Source organism: Poeciliopsis prolifica, unplaced genomic scaffold, assembly GCF_027474105.1.
Source record: "Poeciliopsis prolifica strain line A6 unplaced genomic scaffold, Auburn_PproV2 SCAFFOLD006, whole genome shotgun sequence".
Taxonomy (NCBI): domain Eukaryota; kingdom Metazoa; phylum Chordata; class Actinopteri; order Cyprinodontiformes; family Poeciliidae; genus Poeciliopsis; species Poeciliopsis prolifica.
Window position 1 is genome coordinate 10,692,554 of NW_026562381.1, and position 14,192 is coordinate 10,706,745.

General features: G+C 41.9%; 1 long non-coding RNA gene across 1 annotated transcript; it reads left to right on the forward strand.

Annotated features, from left to right (window-relative positions):
* The first annotated feature begins 10,305 nt into the window (after positions 1-10,305).
* Positions 10,306-10,895, forward strand: LOC129360638 (uncharacterized). Its single transcript, XR_008606077.1, has 2 exons — positions 10,306-10,446; positions 10,534-10,895. It is a non-coding gene; the product is annotated as an uncharacterized LOC129360638 (long non-coding RNA).
* Positions 10,896-14,192: the final 3,297 nt, after the last annotated feature.

Here is a 14,192-nt window from a genome sequence, read left to right on the forward strand (position 1 = left end):
CTTCCCTATAGCACAACGTGGAAATGAAATACTGAGCCGCCCTGAAGGGCAAAGCATTAAAACCGCTTTCAGTGGCTTCTAATATTTTTCTAGTTTGAATAAAAATCATCCAGCTTTCAAGAGAGATCACCTCATCTTCTCCAGTTATTACAGTCACGTTGACAGAGTGCGCCTCAATAAATTAAAATATCATCAAAAGTTTATTTAGTTCAATAGGCAACTGGTGGTTTAGTGCCTTGCCTCATGAACAAAGCAGAATTCAAACTAATGAACGTTTCCCTGCAGTTCATAGGTTCTCCACAGAGTGATATTATGACAAGTTATTTCTGATGATCAGCTAATGAATTGGTTTCCTTCATAACTAGAGTATCATTAAACATTAATAATAAATATTTTAACACAGAAATGTTAGCTTTCTGAAAAATATGTGCAGTGTTATGTCGTTAATAAATGGTTGAGCCTCCTCTTGTGGCTTATTGTTCAGGCTGCACGATAAATCAATAATATATATTGTGACAAACGTGATCAATATCTGATAGAATGTTTAATATGTAGGATATTCACTGAACTGATCCTGAATCGCACAGCATTCTGGGAGATGTAGGCAGAACCAAAGCAGTAGCTGCTCAACCAAAGCAAAGTTAGTGGAATCAACTCACCCACTCACTCTTTGGTTACCTAGCAACCCGCTCACTCTTTGGTTACCTAGCAACCCGCTCACTCTTTGGTTACCTAGCAACACCCTTTGGAGTTTATGGTTCGTCACTTTGTTATGTAACTGCTGAACAATAAAGAATAATTACATTGACTAAAAACTGGATAAAACAGGAAATGTCGCAACACCAGTTTGGTGGCAGATTTAAAACAAAAAACCAATTGATAATTATCTATAGATTGATACGAAATGCTGATTGTTTTTCAGCTTTTTTTATGGATGAGAAGAATGACCAAAATCTTGGCCATAGCATTTCTGTTTTAAAAGAAAACAACTTTTTTATTTGCCTCATTCTGACTTTCTCAGGAAAGAAGTTGTTTCTGACAAACAACTTCAAGGACATCATTGCAGAAATAGAGCCTTAAATTGTATCACTCTCGGTGTGATGAATCTATGTAACATAAAGGGTTTCACGTTCAAAACTAAATTACTGGACAAAATGAAGAGGTGAACTAATGTATCTGACTACAGTCTTGTAAAAGCTGCTCACGTCCAAACCGGGCCCTGAAACCGACCGGGCCCTGAAACCGGGCCTGTGTATGTTTCACTGTAAAACATGGCAGGTTATCATAGGACTTGGGAAACATCACTGTTTGCTTGCACACTCTGTTCATGGTGCAATTTCTGCCATTTGGTGAATGTGGGCAGTGTAACTTTCACGCCCTCCTTCATTTTGTGCTCTGGTTTTTTGAGAGATATACAGTGGAGTTCAGAATAATGATTTTGATTTAAGTTGCTAAAATATCAGAATTTGTAAAGGTTCTCTGCGTTTTCTCAGCTCAGTTTTACATTCACAGGGTTTCTTTTCTCATTCCAGCGTGAACTTTCTTCTTCTTCCTTTGTCCTGTAGAGTCATCCAAGACTGCTCATGTCTTTAAATCCATTGTTTTTGTTCTTTGACCACCTTCAATAATCACCTTCACCCTCAAACTGATGCAAGCTAACGTAACTGCTGAGGGAATTACCGTGTGGGACCTAAGCTCTTTACCTATTGCATCGTCTGCCCAAACGTGGAGGCTACGTTTCTCCCACACAAGCGAGAAGTTTATATAATTAACTTTCAAAGACTTTGTTGAGCGAACTACCCATTATAGAGGAAAAGGGGAGCTAAGTTGTAACTGCAGGGAATTAATGTAATGACACAAAAATACTGGAGCTGAGAGGTGGCCCCGGAAAAGCCGCTTCTTATTTCAAACGGTAATGAAACTGAATTATAAAGCTCTGCTAATCTCTTCCACAAAAGACTGGAAGCTAAAGCTACAGGTGTGTCTGAGCCCTCTAATCGCCATGCAAGTTCTACACTGTGATTTATTTTTCCAGTCGTGTACTTGCAGAAAGAATCCTACCTATTTGCTGCAAATACAGGCTTCCATCGAAGCGTCTTGATGTAGAAATGGTAAAGAATGAAGAGCAACTTTCCTCAGACATGATGCTTTTACTTTTCTCCAGCTCACCTACAGCAATAAGTTAAACCACTTGTTGTTCCCACAGGGGTTGTTTATCTGAATGCCAGGAAAAGGCTGTTAAAGATACCCATAAATGGAAATTAAAAATACTTTCATTTAATCTCATTTTGACAATGTAGATGTTCCAAAAGTTTTCAAATAATCCTTGATTACTTGTAATGTTACTCCTGATAGCTTAAGTGTCAAACCTTGACAGCTAACCTGTATTTTTGCTCCCTTCCTCTGCGACTAAATACTTGATAGAAGATGCATGCAGTGATGATGTCCTTGAAGTGGGAGTTTCTTAAAGAGACAGAGGCCCAATTTCAAGGTGTTAAATTGAAAAGTAAAATTTAAGTCATGTTTGATACATAAAATATTTTTATAGCAACCGGTTGTGTTATAAAATGGCAATATGTGCCTGGAATATCCATAATACTCCCCCTTTAGTATGCGACACTAACGTTACATAGCTTCTATTGTATCTCAAGCTTGATTCTGATTGGTTAATTAGTCCCTCATGATTACTCCTCCCCAGAGGCACCGCTCAGCTGCTGGAGCTGCAGACCGAACCTCGACTGCTGTCACACAGCTTGTATCCTGGTGTAGATGTTGGCGCTTTGACGAAGGATGTGTTACACCGGCCTAAATTAAATTAAATACATTTTGTGGAGTAGCGAGTCCTGTCACAACTTTTGATTGTACTTTAATTTTCCCCTGATGCTACTTTCCCCACTGCTTTTCTTTCTATGTCTCAGGATCAATAGACTTCTTGAAAATTACCTTTTGGGATGCTTACCAAGAAGAAATAATCCAAAATGTGCCATACCATCAGTTTTAATTTTAATTAACTTTTTTTTTAAATTTACTTTTCAACATCAGAACAGGCATAAATTTGCCATAGATTAAGATTTAGTACCTAATCTTTACACTGCAGCAGTATCTGACTGCTACACAATTTGTATAAATGCTCTGATTTTTTAAGTGACTGGGAACAAAACATTCAAAGGCCCAGTGCCTGTAGAGACCAGCACCTCCTAACCAGAAACATACTGGTTTCATGAAAGGCAGACGGCTCCCGTTCTGTTCTGGTTACTCTCCTTCCAAAAGCAGGCGGATCAAAGCTCGTTTCATCCCACTTTTTACTTCCTAATCTTACATGAAGGTGGGCTTCAGAAGTCTGAATTAAACTGCAAAATCTCTTTCTTTAGGATTCTGAAATATTGCAAAAATCTTGTTAAGTTATTGCTTTTGATCAAATAATATTTTGAGTTTTTAATTCCAGGTCAAAGAAAATTCCCACTTCCCTGTCAGTAGTAGTTTGTAGGTTAACTGGTGTTTGGCTTTGTGTGCATTATTAAACAAACTCATGATTCTTATTGTAAGTTGATTCTGAAACCAATCAAAACAAATATTTTTAAACCCGTTCATGAAACGTTAAATTTGAAGAGGCTGCAGCTCAGTAAGTGAAGCAGAGATTCAGATTTAGAAAATAATTTTTATTTTTGTAAAGTGCCTGGTGACAGTGAGTTTCATAAATTACTGCAAATTAAACAGATCTGAAAATGAGTGATTTACTTAAACAGAAACAGAAATAACGTCAGTTGTGTCTTTATGAATGAATTGTTTATTCTATGATGCATGACTTTGTGTTTTTGTAATTATGATGTAAAGCACTTTGAAATGCCTTGCTGCTGAAATGTGCTATGCAAATAAAATTTGATTGATTGATGATATGACAGTGTGTTAGTATATTTTATTTTCTTACGTTTTCTACAACACCGTTTTACAGCTGAAAACGTTTTTCATTCCAGAATTATTTATGTACCGATTATGTTTAGGAAACGATTACATTTTCTACAAAGGAGCAGGTTGGTTAACTTTCTCCTGTGATGAATAAGATCAGCATTTAAAAACTTAATTTAGTATTTAATCTGGTTGTCTTTCATGTTACACTTTTAAAAGATCAAAAACAGCAGGAATCAAGAAGGGGTGAATTATACCTTTTAGGATTGTAGATATAAACATGTAATATCGTCCAGTTGATTAAATATGTCAGCTCGTATAAAGACATTTAATATTTAAATCAGTGTGTCCATTTCAGTGTGTATACTTTAAAATCTTTTCAGAGCATTTTCTCTGCTTAATAGCGTTGGACTCTGATTATTCCGCCTAGCAACAAGTGATTGAACTGTTCACTCAAACTGCTTCCCTCCACACAGCGATGAACCGTGACATTTGAAAAGCAGCCTTTTGAACGCAACATATATTTTAACCCGTATATGAATCTACGTGGGGAGTGAGCCGCACGCTGCACGATTCTCTAAATTTGGTTCAAGGCAACAGCCGTCAAGGGGGCAAGATCACAACTGTCAGAGGCTGTGAAAAAGAAGTGGAAAGGGAGAGAGGAGCACACACCAACCTGCAGATGCTGCTCACATTATTCAGTATGGAGGAGCCCCTCAGCATGTTTATACTCATTCAGTGAGACAGCTGTGGGCATCTCCAGCCTGCCTATGCATGCGTTTCTCCGAGGCTCTCGGAGCCAGCCCCATTCATCATCCTCCAACAGCCCTGCTCTAATTGGGCCGCATCCCCACCTGCTGTCACTCACCGCCTCCTCCACGTCGCGCCGGAAGAGATACAGATGTACCTGGTCCGACACAGCCCTGTCGCAGCACACCTGTCCCTGCATTCGAAGCTCATATGTGGGCAGCTGAACCCGGCAGCTTCGCCGCGCAGACTCGAGGTGCGGCTCTTTGCTTCTCGCCCGCTACACACCTGCCTTCGCCTTTCTCCCTCAGCGGTGCGGAGGCCCGGTAATGATGTGGCCTATCATTTAAAGTGGAGTCAGGGTAACAACCCTTCAGGGCTGGAGCTAACATCAGGGCTAACTCTGACCTACAGTGTGGCAAGGGCATTAAATATTTCTCCTTCATTGGGTGGAATGTATTTTAAAGTTTGGCAAGAACAAGTTTCATAATAGCTCCTGTCTTGTTTGAGTGGATCCTGCCTTTTCAGATAAGAAATGCAGATACCCTCTTGCTACCAAGAACAGCCGGAGGACATCTAATGAGCCTTTGAGATTTCCTTGCTAAACCTACCATAAAATGTCCCAGTACATGGAGACCTAGCTTCAATTTGTTTAAAAAGAAATTCCCCAGTCTCAGATTCAGCCATAATAGAGAAGACTGCGACGAAAAGTCTCGTTTGCTCAATTTGATTTTATTAATAAATAAATAAAGGATTACCACTTGTTTGCAACGGTAGATTGGTCTGAGATTTGAAACAGCTTGAATTTGTCTACTTGGGCTAACCAAGAGAGAGATTTGCATTTGTTCAGGGTGTTTCTTCCTTTATTCTGCATTCTTTGCACTTAAACCCCCTGTCAAACATTTCAGACTTCTTCGTCCTTCCCCATTAGTTGCTGACAGAAGCAAAGAGGTTTAGTTTTATGTAAGAGCAACACAGATTGTCAGCGACACCAATTGCTTGGCCCTCTTCATGCATCATTTAAAGATGCATGTCCCGTGCCACGTCTGTCCATGTGTCCTTTGGTTTTGACGGTCGCTGGTGTCCAACTATTCCGAAAAATAAAATTACAACACTTTTCACACCAAACGCTGGTGGTACAAAGAATGCTAAAGCTGCGCTTTTAAAGAACAGCATTAGAGCAAATAAATGGAAAAGAGAAAAAAAAGCAACTTTTATTTTTTTTGTCTCTTTTCAGAATATTGCAGTTATTTGAATCAATCTGTTATACTTCACATTCGTTTATAAATCAAATCAGTATTTTATGATTTGATTTATAAACTATATATTTAGAAAGACTGTAAATGCCGAAGTTAAAATAGCTTTTTGTCTTTGATCAACCTTAGCTGTTCGTCTTGGACCAATTCAGTTCAAGGTTCTCCATCAAATCTTCTCCAGTAGAGCCAGTACAATGGCTGCTGGAAAAGACCATTGTTTTGAAGTTGACTTGTCATCCATAATAGTTTTATAATTGCACACTTATTGTAGTCATTTGCCAGGAGCAACTTGTTTAGATTTAAAGCAACAAAAGGCCCTAAAACAGCTCATTCTGAAAGAAGCTCAAAATAAAAGATATCATCTAAAAATGACTTTGAGCAAAAACTTAACATGTTTTGTCATTTTCTCACTCATTCAAGGAAGCATAATCGGTCAACTTTAGGCAACAGAAGAAAAAAAATGCATCAAAAGATCCAATAATTTCACAAAACATGAACTTAATATCTTATTTTGAGAAACCTGATTTCCTAAAATGAAAAAAATTATCCTGAATTATCCTTACATAGTTGGTCATTAGTAAATCCTTGAAGCTGTAACTTCTGACTGTGATGATGTTTTAAAAAAATCATGTTAATATTTCCACATATGCACATTTGCGTACTTGTTTGTTTGTTAACTACTTATTTCTTTACAGCAGTCCTGAGCTGGGAAGTTTCCACGCTCATCCAGAGTGATAGTTTATGCGCTTTTTATTCAGATTTTGATTTTTGTTTTTCCTTTGGTTGCAAGGCGGGGATGGATGGGAAAGAAAACAAGAAAAGTTATGTTTTCTGTTTTTTCTGTGATCAATGTTCTGTTCTTTGTGGATGAAGAAAAACATTAAAAAAAATAGCTGGTGTAGCAGCAAAACAGCAAATGAGACAGGAACAAACTGCTTCATGGATTTTTGAGTCTTTAATTTCAAAGTGGAAAGACTAACGAGGTACAACAGGGATTTGACATTCGTACCCAGACAGCTGAATATGTGCAAAGATAAAGAATGTTTTAGAGTCACCATCAATTATCAAATAAAAAGTTCCTCACAGATTTGCATTTGTTCTGGGTGTTTATCAGCAGGGGGTCTGGATCCCCCCCAATCTTGGAAAAGTCTAGAATTAGAATTTTAGTTTTATTTCTGAATAATTTACTTACTGAGAATAAAACATGTTTGATGTGCATTACCAGTCATTTTTGGTCCTGCAGCTTGGATGTGGTTTGAAAACTTTTTAAACCACTTTTTTTTTTGTTACATTTCATTGTAACTTTGCCGATTTCCACCCTTGTCTTACAGCCGCAAACACCGTCTGTCAGTATGTGAGAGGACTAGTTCACTACGGTTTCTGATCCACATAAAAAGGACATGAATTTAATTTAAAATCTACCCAAGAATTAATTACTCTGGCATTAAAGTTAAAATTAGGAGCTATGTTAGCTGGTCTCACTCCAGCCTAATGAGGACTTCAAGCTACTCACTGATGAGGCTCTGCAGCTAAACGGAAAAGACAGAATGAAAATAATAATGGATAAAAATCTGATTTTGGAAACATCAGGTCCTTGAGTCCTGAAGTTCCTACATTAGAAACTTCAGGATGTAGAAATGACTATCAGCTCTGCAGCAACTAAAGCAAAGCTAAAGGTCCCAGTGATTGAAGTATTCAGAGTATCGCACTGAGAGCAGATTATAACCATCTATGAAAGGGCATTGGTTGTTAAAGAAGTACTCTGACCGGAGGAATCTCAGGAAAAGACCAGGCTACTGAACCAAAGGGGAGGAGGTTGAAAGAATGAAATTATCTTGCAAAGAGTCATAGGGGACAAATTAACCTTCTGTTGAGAGCCACATAGAAACTTCTCCCCACTTCTAAAATTTAATTAAATGTTTTTTAAAAAGTGCCCACTCTCTTCAACTTCATAATTTCTACAATATTGGGCATTAATTCAGGCTATATCAGTGCCCTACCTCATAAACCACCCAGTTCTTTATCTGCCATAGGATACCTTTATGAAGGTCACGGAGCAAGTGCCCAGCCGCCATTAATCAGTCCTTCGCAAGCTGTCAGCGGCACATGGTTTGAAGCTAATAGACATCAATCAGACACTCAAGCTTTCCAGCTAAGATTGCTGCGACTTATCCCAGACTAGAAATGGTTCTCTGGTCCTGCTGTCTTGATGCAGCTTACATCATAGAGCTTATTTTGCCCGGGGAGGATTCAGCAGAGGAGTCAATGTAAAAGCCTGGTGCAGACAGGAACACCAAGGTCTGCTTTCTATTTATAGTTGCCGAAGTTTCACAGGTTAAGCACCACCTAAACTGCTTGAGGAATGGGGACAGAGTCTGAGACGTCACGGTTTTATCCAGTAGTTGTTAGCCGTTGAAATGGTTGTTATGGTTTGAGAACAGAGACAATTGGATGTGTGACATGATAGACGTAGGAGAGTCAAATGCAGAGAGTGGTTCAGAAGATGCTGATGAGGTTTGGGGAGAAAATTGTGACAACACCTTGTGACAACGTGACGCCTTCAACCACACTTCCATCGTGAACAAAATAACGTTTTTGTACCTTGCATCTTGAGTTTATAATTTTACTTGTAAGAAAACCAAAATAAGGCCACAGCTTTGGTACAATGTCACCATCCCATAACTATCCAAACACTGATCATTTGTTTGACTGCCTTCACCCTTTGATTACGCCGTTCATTTGCCATGTCGTCATTCCAATAAGCTCCTACAGTGTCACATTTATTACTTTTCTCCAAGATCTTATGGACATGATGGATAAGAAAGCAGCTGCCAACGTCCTCTCAGTTTAATCCACATGAACCCTGGCATCGTCATCTTCGACTGTACCCAGGTAATGAAGGAAGAAGAAATTCAGCGATGGAGTAACCTGATTGTTTAGGACATTCAGGTAGTCATCTGACTTCCTTCTTTGGGCTCGTATGTTTTAAATACAGTCTTTTTTCACGTCGCATGTGTGGAAATGCCCTGATTCTTAAACATGGCAATGTTTTCTGCTGTTTTCTTATTTCTGATTTTATTTTACAAAATCTTCCAGTTTTCACAAATGCAATGGACATTTCTTGAGCCAAATTTTTGCGGTTTTTCTTTGCGTGATACACGCCTGCAGCTTAAAAAACTTCAAATGACTATTTGATGTGCCTTTAAGACATAATAACCTACTTACTGCAGCAGTTACAGAATCTTGTTGCCAGGTGAAACAATCATTCATGCAGTAATTATCCACTGGAAGACTCTTACCTGTCTGCTTGGTAAATCCAGGTGGTGACTCTCGCTCTTTTTCCTGCTTGGTGCTTGACTTTAGAGAAAATACCACCACCCACAGAGACGCGGAGGGAAGCAGGTCAGGTGCAAGACGAACCCGAATTTGAGGCGGAATTAGTGTTTGTAGTCTGCTTTGTAATTAAGAAGTAAAGTTACTGTTTGCAGTACCAACTCAATTTAACTATATTTGACTACAAATATATTTCCATTTGTTAAATATTAATATGTATAAAAAGAGAATCACGATGTGTTGCAGGCAATTTAAAAGCGATCATTAGACTTTTAAAGGACTGCAGGTGTACAAGGCTCAAATAGCTTTCAAGCATTTAATTACAAAGACTTTTAATGTGACCATATGGTTCTGCCACACCCTGTCTTCTAACTTTCCAGACAGTGAAGTTTGAAATGTCAATTTTTATGTTTTAGGCTGCATAAACATAAAATCTCGGCTGCTTCTTGGAGACAGCATTACAGATTAAGTGATCTAACCATAATGAGGCGTCAGCTGCACAGACAAAACACAGGATGTTGACTTTGATGTTAAAAACACAGAGCAGTCGTTTCAAGTTGCTTTGATGCAGAGTGCTCTGTCTGTAGTGAGTGTTTGCTGAGTCATGTAGTAAACCCAGAGTCTCCGCATCTGTGAGATGCACCACATTTGTTATCCTCGCTTTCCCCATGTGTAAACTGTCAGCTTGCGTGGCATATGTTAACCGAGCGTAAATGTCAGTAAAGACTGCAAGAATTCTTAACAGATTAATGAGGTCACCGTCGAAACACATTGTTAGAGGAGCAAAGTTTTCTGATTTTAGCAATCACATAAATCAGCCAGTGATGAAGTAACAGCAGCAGGTTTGACTGGATGACGGGAAACACACAAAAAATAATCGTGTTTGTGTCACGGTGCTTGTGTTTTTATGGCTCACGTCAAAAATCGTCCACACATCTCAGAATAGTTCGTATTTCATCTTGTTCCAAGCATAAACTTCAACATATTTTGATGGCGTTGTCATGTTCTGGGGTTTTTCCTTCAGCTCCTTGTGGAGTTTTTGTGTATGCACTGTTTTGTTTCCACCACTAGAGGGAGCCTATTCCATTTGGTCGGAGGGCGAGGATGACGTCATCCCACACCTGAGGCGAATTGAGCTCATCAACGAGACGTTCAAGAGAGGCAGACTGCCAGTCCTTCGGCGCCTGAGTGTTAGCCAGTCATGGTAGCTCCAAGCCCCTAGAAGCTTGCTTCTGTTACTCTGTTTCCTAGTGAAAAAGAAAACTTCCTTGTTGTTTTTTCTCGCCTTCAGGTGCTTCCTCCTGGCCTCTCGTTGTCCGAGCCCCCAGACTCACTCCATCCGTGAACCATCCAGCTCCTCCCAGATTCCCACGACTGGCAGTCGTACTGCTTCTCTACCGCCGCCGCTCTAGCCTACCTGTCCGCCCTCCGACGTGCTCCCGTTTCTTCCTGGATTTCAGCCAGCCAACATCACCGCGACCTGGAACCACTGAGAACCGTAAACCCCGGACATTTCAGTACTCCCTCACCTCGCTAACCCAGCGGTCCTTCAATGAACCGCTTGTTTCCTGTTGTCGCCTTTCTCCCTGGATCGACCCGAGCCTTCAGTGCTCTGCAGCAGTGTCTTCAATAAACTTCACTTTTTTTTCTGTACTACAGTTTTCCCCTGAGTGTGTTCTGCATTTGGGCTAACTATTCACTCCCAATATGACAGAACACTCAGGCCAACAGCTCAGCCCAGCAGATGCTATCAGGAGAACGCTATCAGAACAACAATCCATAATTCAAACCCATGAAACCGCATTAAGACAACTTCACACTCTCCAGACTGAACTAATCAACGTCTAGCAGATCTCACCACTCTCCTTCAACAGTCTCTTCCCCAGCCTCCACCTCCAGCTCCAGCCCCCGTTCCAGATCCGGTTTCCAGCGATCCAACCCGTGTTTTCGGATGTTCGATACCCTCCTCCAGAAAGATTTTCAGGTGATCGAAATAAATGTAACGGGTTCATATTACAATGCTCCATCGTTTTCAACCATTCACCTCAGAACTATTCACAAGATGGAGCAAGGATCGCTTATGTTATCTCCCTGCTGTCTGGGAAGGCATTAATGTGGCAGAGACCCGTTTTCCTGACCCAACTAATTATGGCTGTTCTTTTGATAATTTCCTGAAAGAATTCAAACAAGTATTTAGTTATGACTCCGACAAATCATTCAACTCCCGGGAATTGTGGAATCTAAAACAAGGCAAACGATCCGCCGCAGATTTTGCCATTGATTTCCGCATACAGGCGGCTGCCACAGGCTGGAATGCCGCTGCTTTAAAGAGCGCGTTTTATAACGCTTTAAACGACACACTTAAGGATGAGTTGGCGACGCTAGACGAACCAGAGACACTGGAACAATTAATCAGTTTAACCATCCGTCTTGATAATCGACTCCGCACCCGCGCTAAACAGAGGGACCGGAGGAGCTCGCCAGGGGAAAATCGGGAGATCGCCACCTCAGCACTTGCGGTCTCACCTCCCAGTGGGCTTTCGGAGCCTGAGCCTATGCAGGTGGGTCGAACTCGGCTAACCCCCGAAGAACGCCAGCGGCGTATCTCCGCCCTGCTTTGTATATACTGCGGCTCTCCAGGTCATTTTCGCGCCAAATGTCCGGCTCTTTCAAACTCTCAGGTCCGCCAGTAGAAAAGGAGGGGCTGGCGGACCATCTATCTACTGCCGAATCCCCTCGTCTGTTACTCCCTGCCACTATTCTCCATCATAAACAGTCATTTCCCCTTTCTGCACTCGTAGACTCCGGTTGCGAGCAGAATTTAATCGATGAGACCCTTGCCAAACAAATAGCAATCGAAACAGAACCTCTGCCAGTTCCCCTGCGCGTTACCGCGATTGACGGTAAAATGCTACCGCAAGTCACTCACCGGACCAAACCGCTCCATCTGGTGATTTCCGGCAATCACAGTGAGTTGATTTCTTTTTTTGTTTTTTCCACTGCCCACTCTCCCATAATTCTCGGCTATCAATGGTTACAACAACACAATCCCCAAATAAACTGGTCTGACAGACACGTCTCATCCTGGTCCACGTTTTGTCATTCCTCCTGTCTCCGCTCCGCTGTTTCCACCGGGTTCGTCGCCGGTGGAGCAGCAGGAGGCGGACCCTGTCGATCTGTCTACCGTTCCGTCTGAATATCATGATCTCTCTGCGGTTTTCAGTAAAACTAAAGCCCTTTCTTTACCACCTCATCGTCCTTACGACTGCGCCATCGATCTTCTCCCAGGAGCCCCTCTGCCATCCAGCCGTTTATACAACATATCCCGACCTGAGAGAGAAACCATGGAGCAATACATCAAAGACTCGTTAGCAGCCGGTATTATCCGTCCATCTTCGTCACCACTGGGGGCGGGGTTCTTCTTTGTGGGAAGAAGGACGGATCTCTGAGGCCCTGTATAGACTATAGGGGATTAAATAACATCACAGTCAAAAACAAGTATCCATTACCACTTCTGTCTTCAGCCTTTGAACCCGTTCATGGTGCAACAATCTTTTCCAAGCTCGACCTGAGAAATGCATACCACCTCCTCCGAATCCGCAAAGGAGACGAGTGGAAAACGGCTTTCAAAACTCCTATTGGCCACTTTGAATACCTGGTCATGCCTTTTGGTCTATCTAATGCCCCAGCCTTTTTCCAGGCTCTCGTTAATGATGTTCTAAGAGACTTCTTAAACATATTTTGTTTTTGTATACCTTGATGATCCTGATTTACTCTAAGTCTCCTGAGGAGCACCAACGCCATGTCCGTCTGGTATTACAACGACTACTGGAGAACAAACTTTATGTTAAAGCAGAGAAATGTGAATTTCATCAGACCTCTGTTTCTTTCTGGGATTCATATTAGGAGGCGGACAGGTCAGGCCGGCCGAGGAAGATCCGGGCGGTGCTGGAGTGGCCCAGGCCCGAGACCCGCAAGCAACTTCAGCGTTTTTTGGGCTTTGCCAACTTCTACCGCCGCTTCATCCGGAACTACAGCCAGACCGCACTACCGCTAACCGCCTTAACTTCTTCAAAGATCCCATTCAGCTGGACCGAGGAGGCCGACGCTGCCTTCACACGTCTCAAGAACCTCTTCGCGCACGCTCCCATATTAGTTCAACCTGACCCCACTAAACAGTTTATTGTTGAAGTTGATGCATCTGACACTGGTGTGGGGGCAGTATTGTCTCAGGTCTCGTCCCATGACCATAAAACTCATCCGTGTGCCTTTTTTTCACGCAGATAACCCCTCCGGAGAGGAATTTTGACGTTGGAGACCGGGAACTTCTAGCCATCAAATTGGCTCTGGAGGAGTGGAGACACTGGCTGGAGGGGGCGGAACATCCTGTGCTGGTCTGGACTGATCATAAGAACCTATCCTACCTTCAGTCCGCAAAGAGGTTGAATCCCCGACAGTCACGCTGGTCCTTATTTTTCTCCCGTTTCAATTTGTCCATCTCCTATCGCCCGGGCTCTCGTAACATTAAACCTGATGCCTTGTCCCGTCTTTTCTCTCCCGATGATTCCGATAAGATTCCAGCCACCATCCTCCCTCCCAGTTGCACTGTTGCCACAGTCACCTGGGAGATGGAGGATATAATTAAACAAGCACAACAGTCCGAACCCACGCCAGACAATTGCCCTTCTAGGAAATTTTTGTCCCATCATCTGTCCGAGCCCGGTTTCTCCAATGGATCCATGCTTCAAGATTCTCTGGCCATCCTGGCACCAGCCGAACCATCGCTCTAGTAAATCGTAGATTCTGGTGGCCCTCCATTCATAAAGACGTCCGTGAATTTGTTCTAGCCTGCACCATCTGTTCCCGCAATAAATCATCCCATCAACCTCCCTCTGGTCTCCTTCAGCCTCTCCCGATTCCGAAACGCCCTTGGTCCCACATCGCATTAGA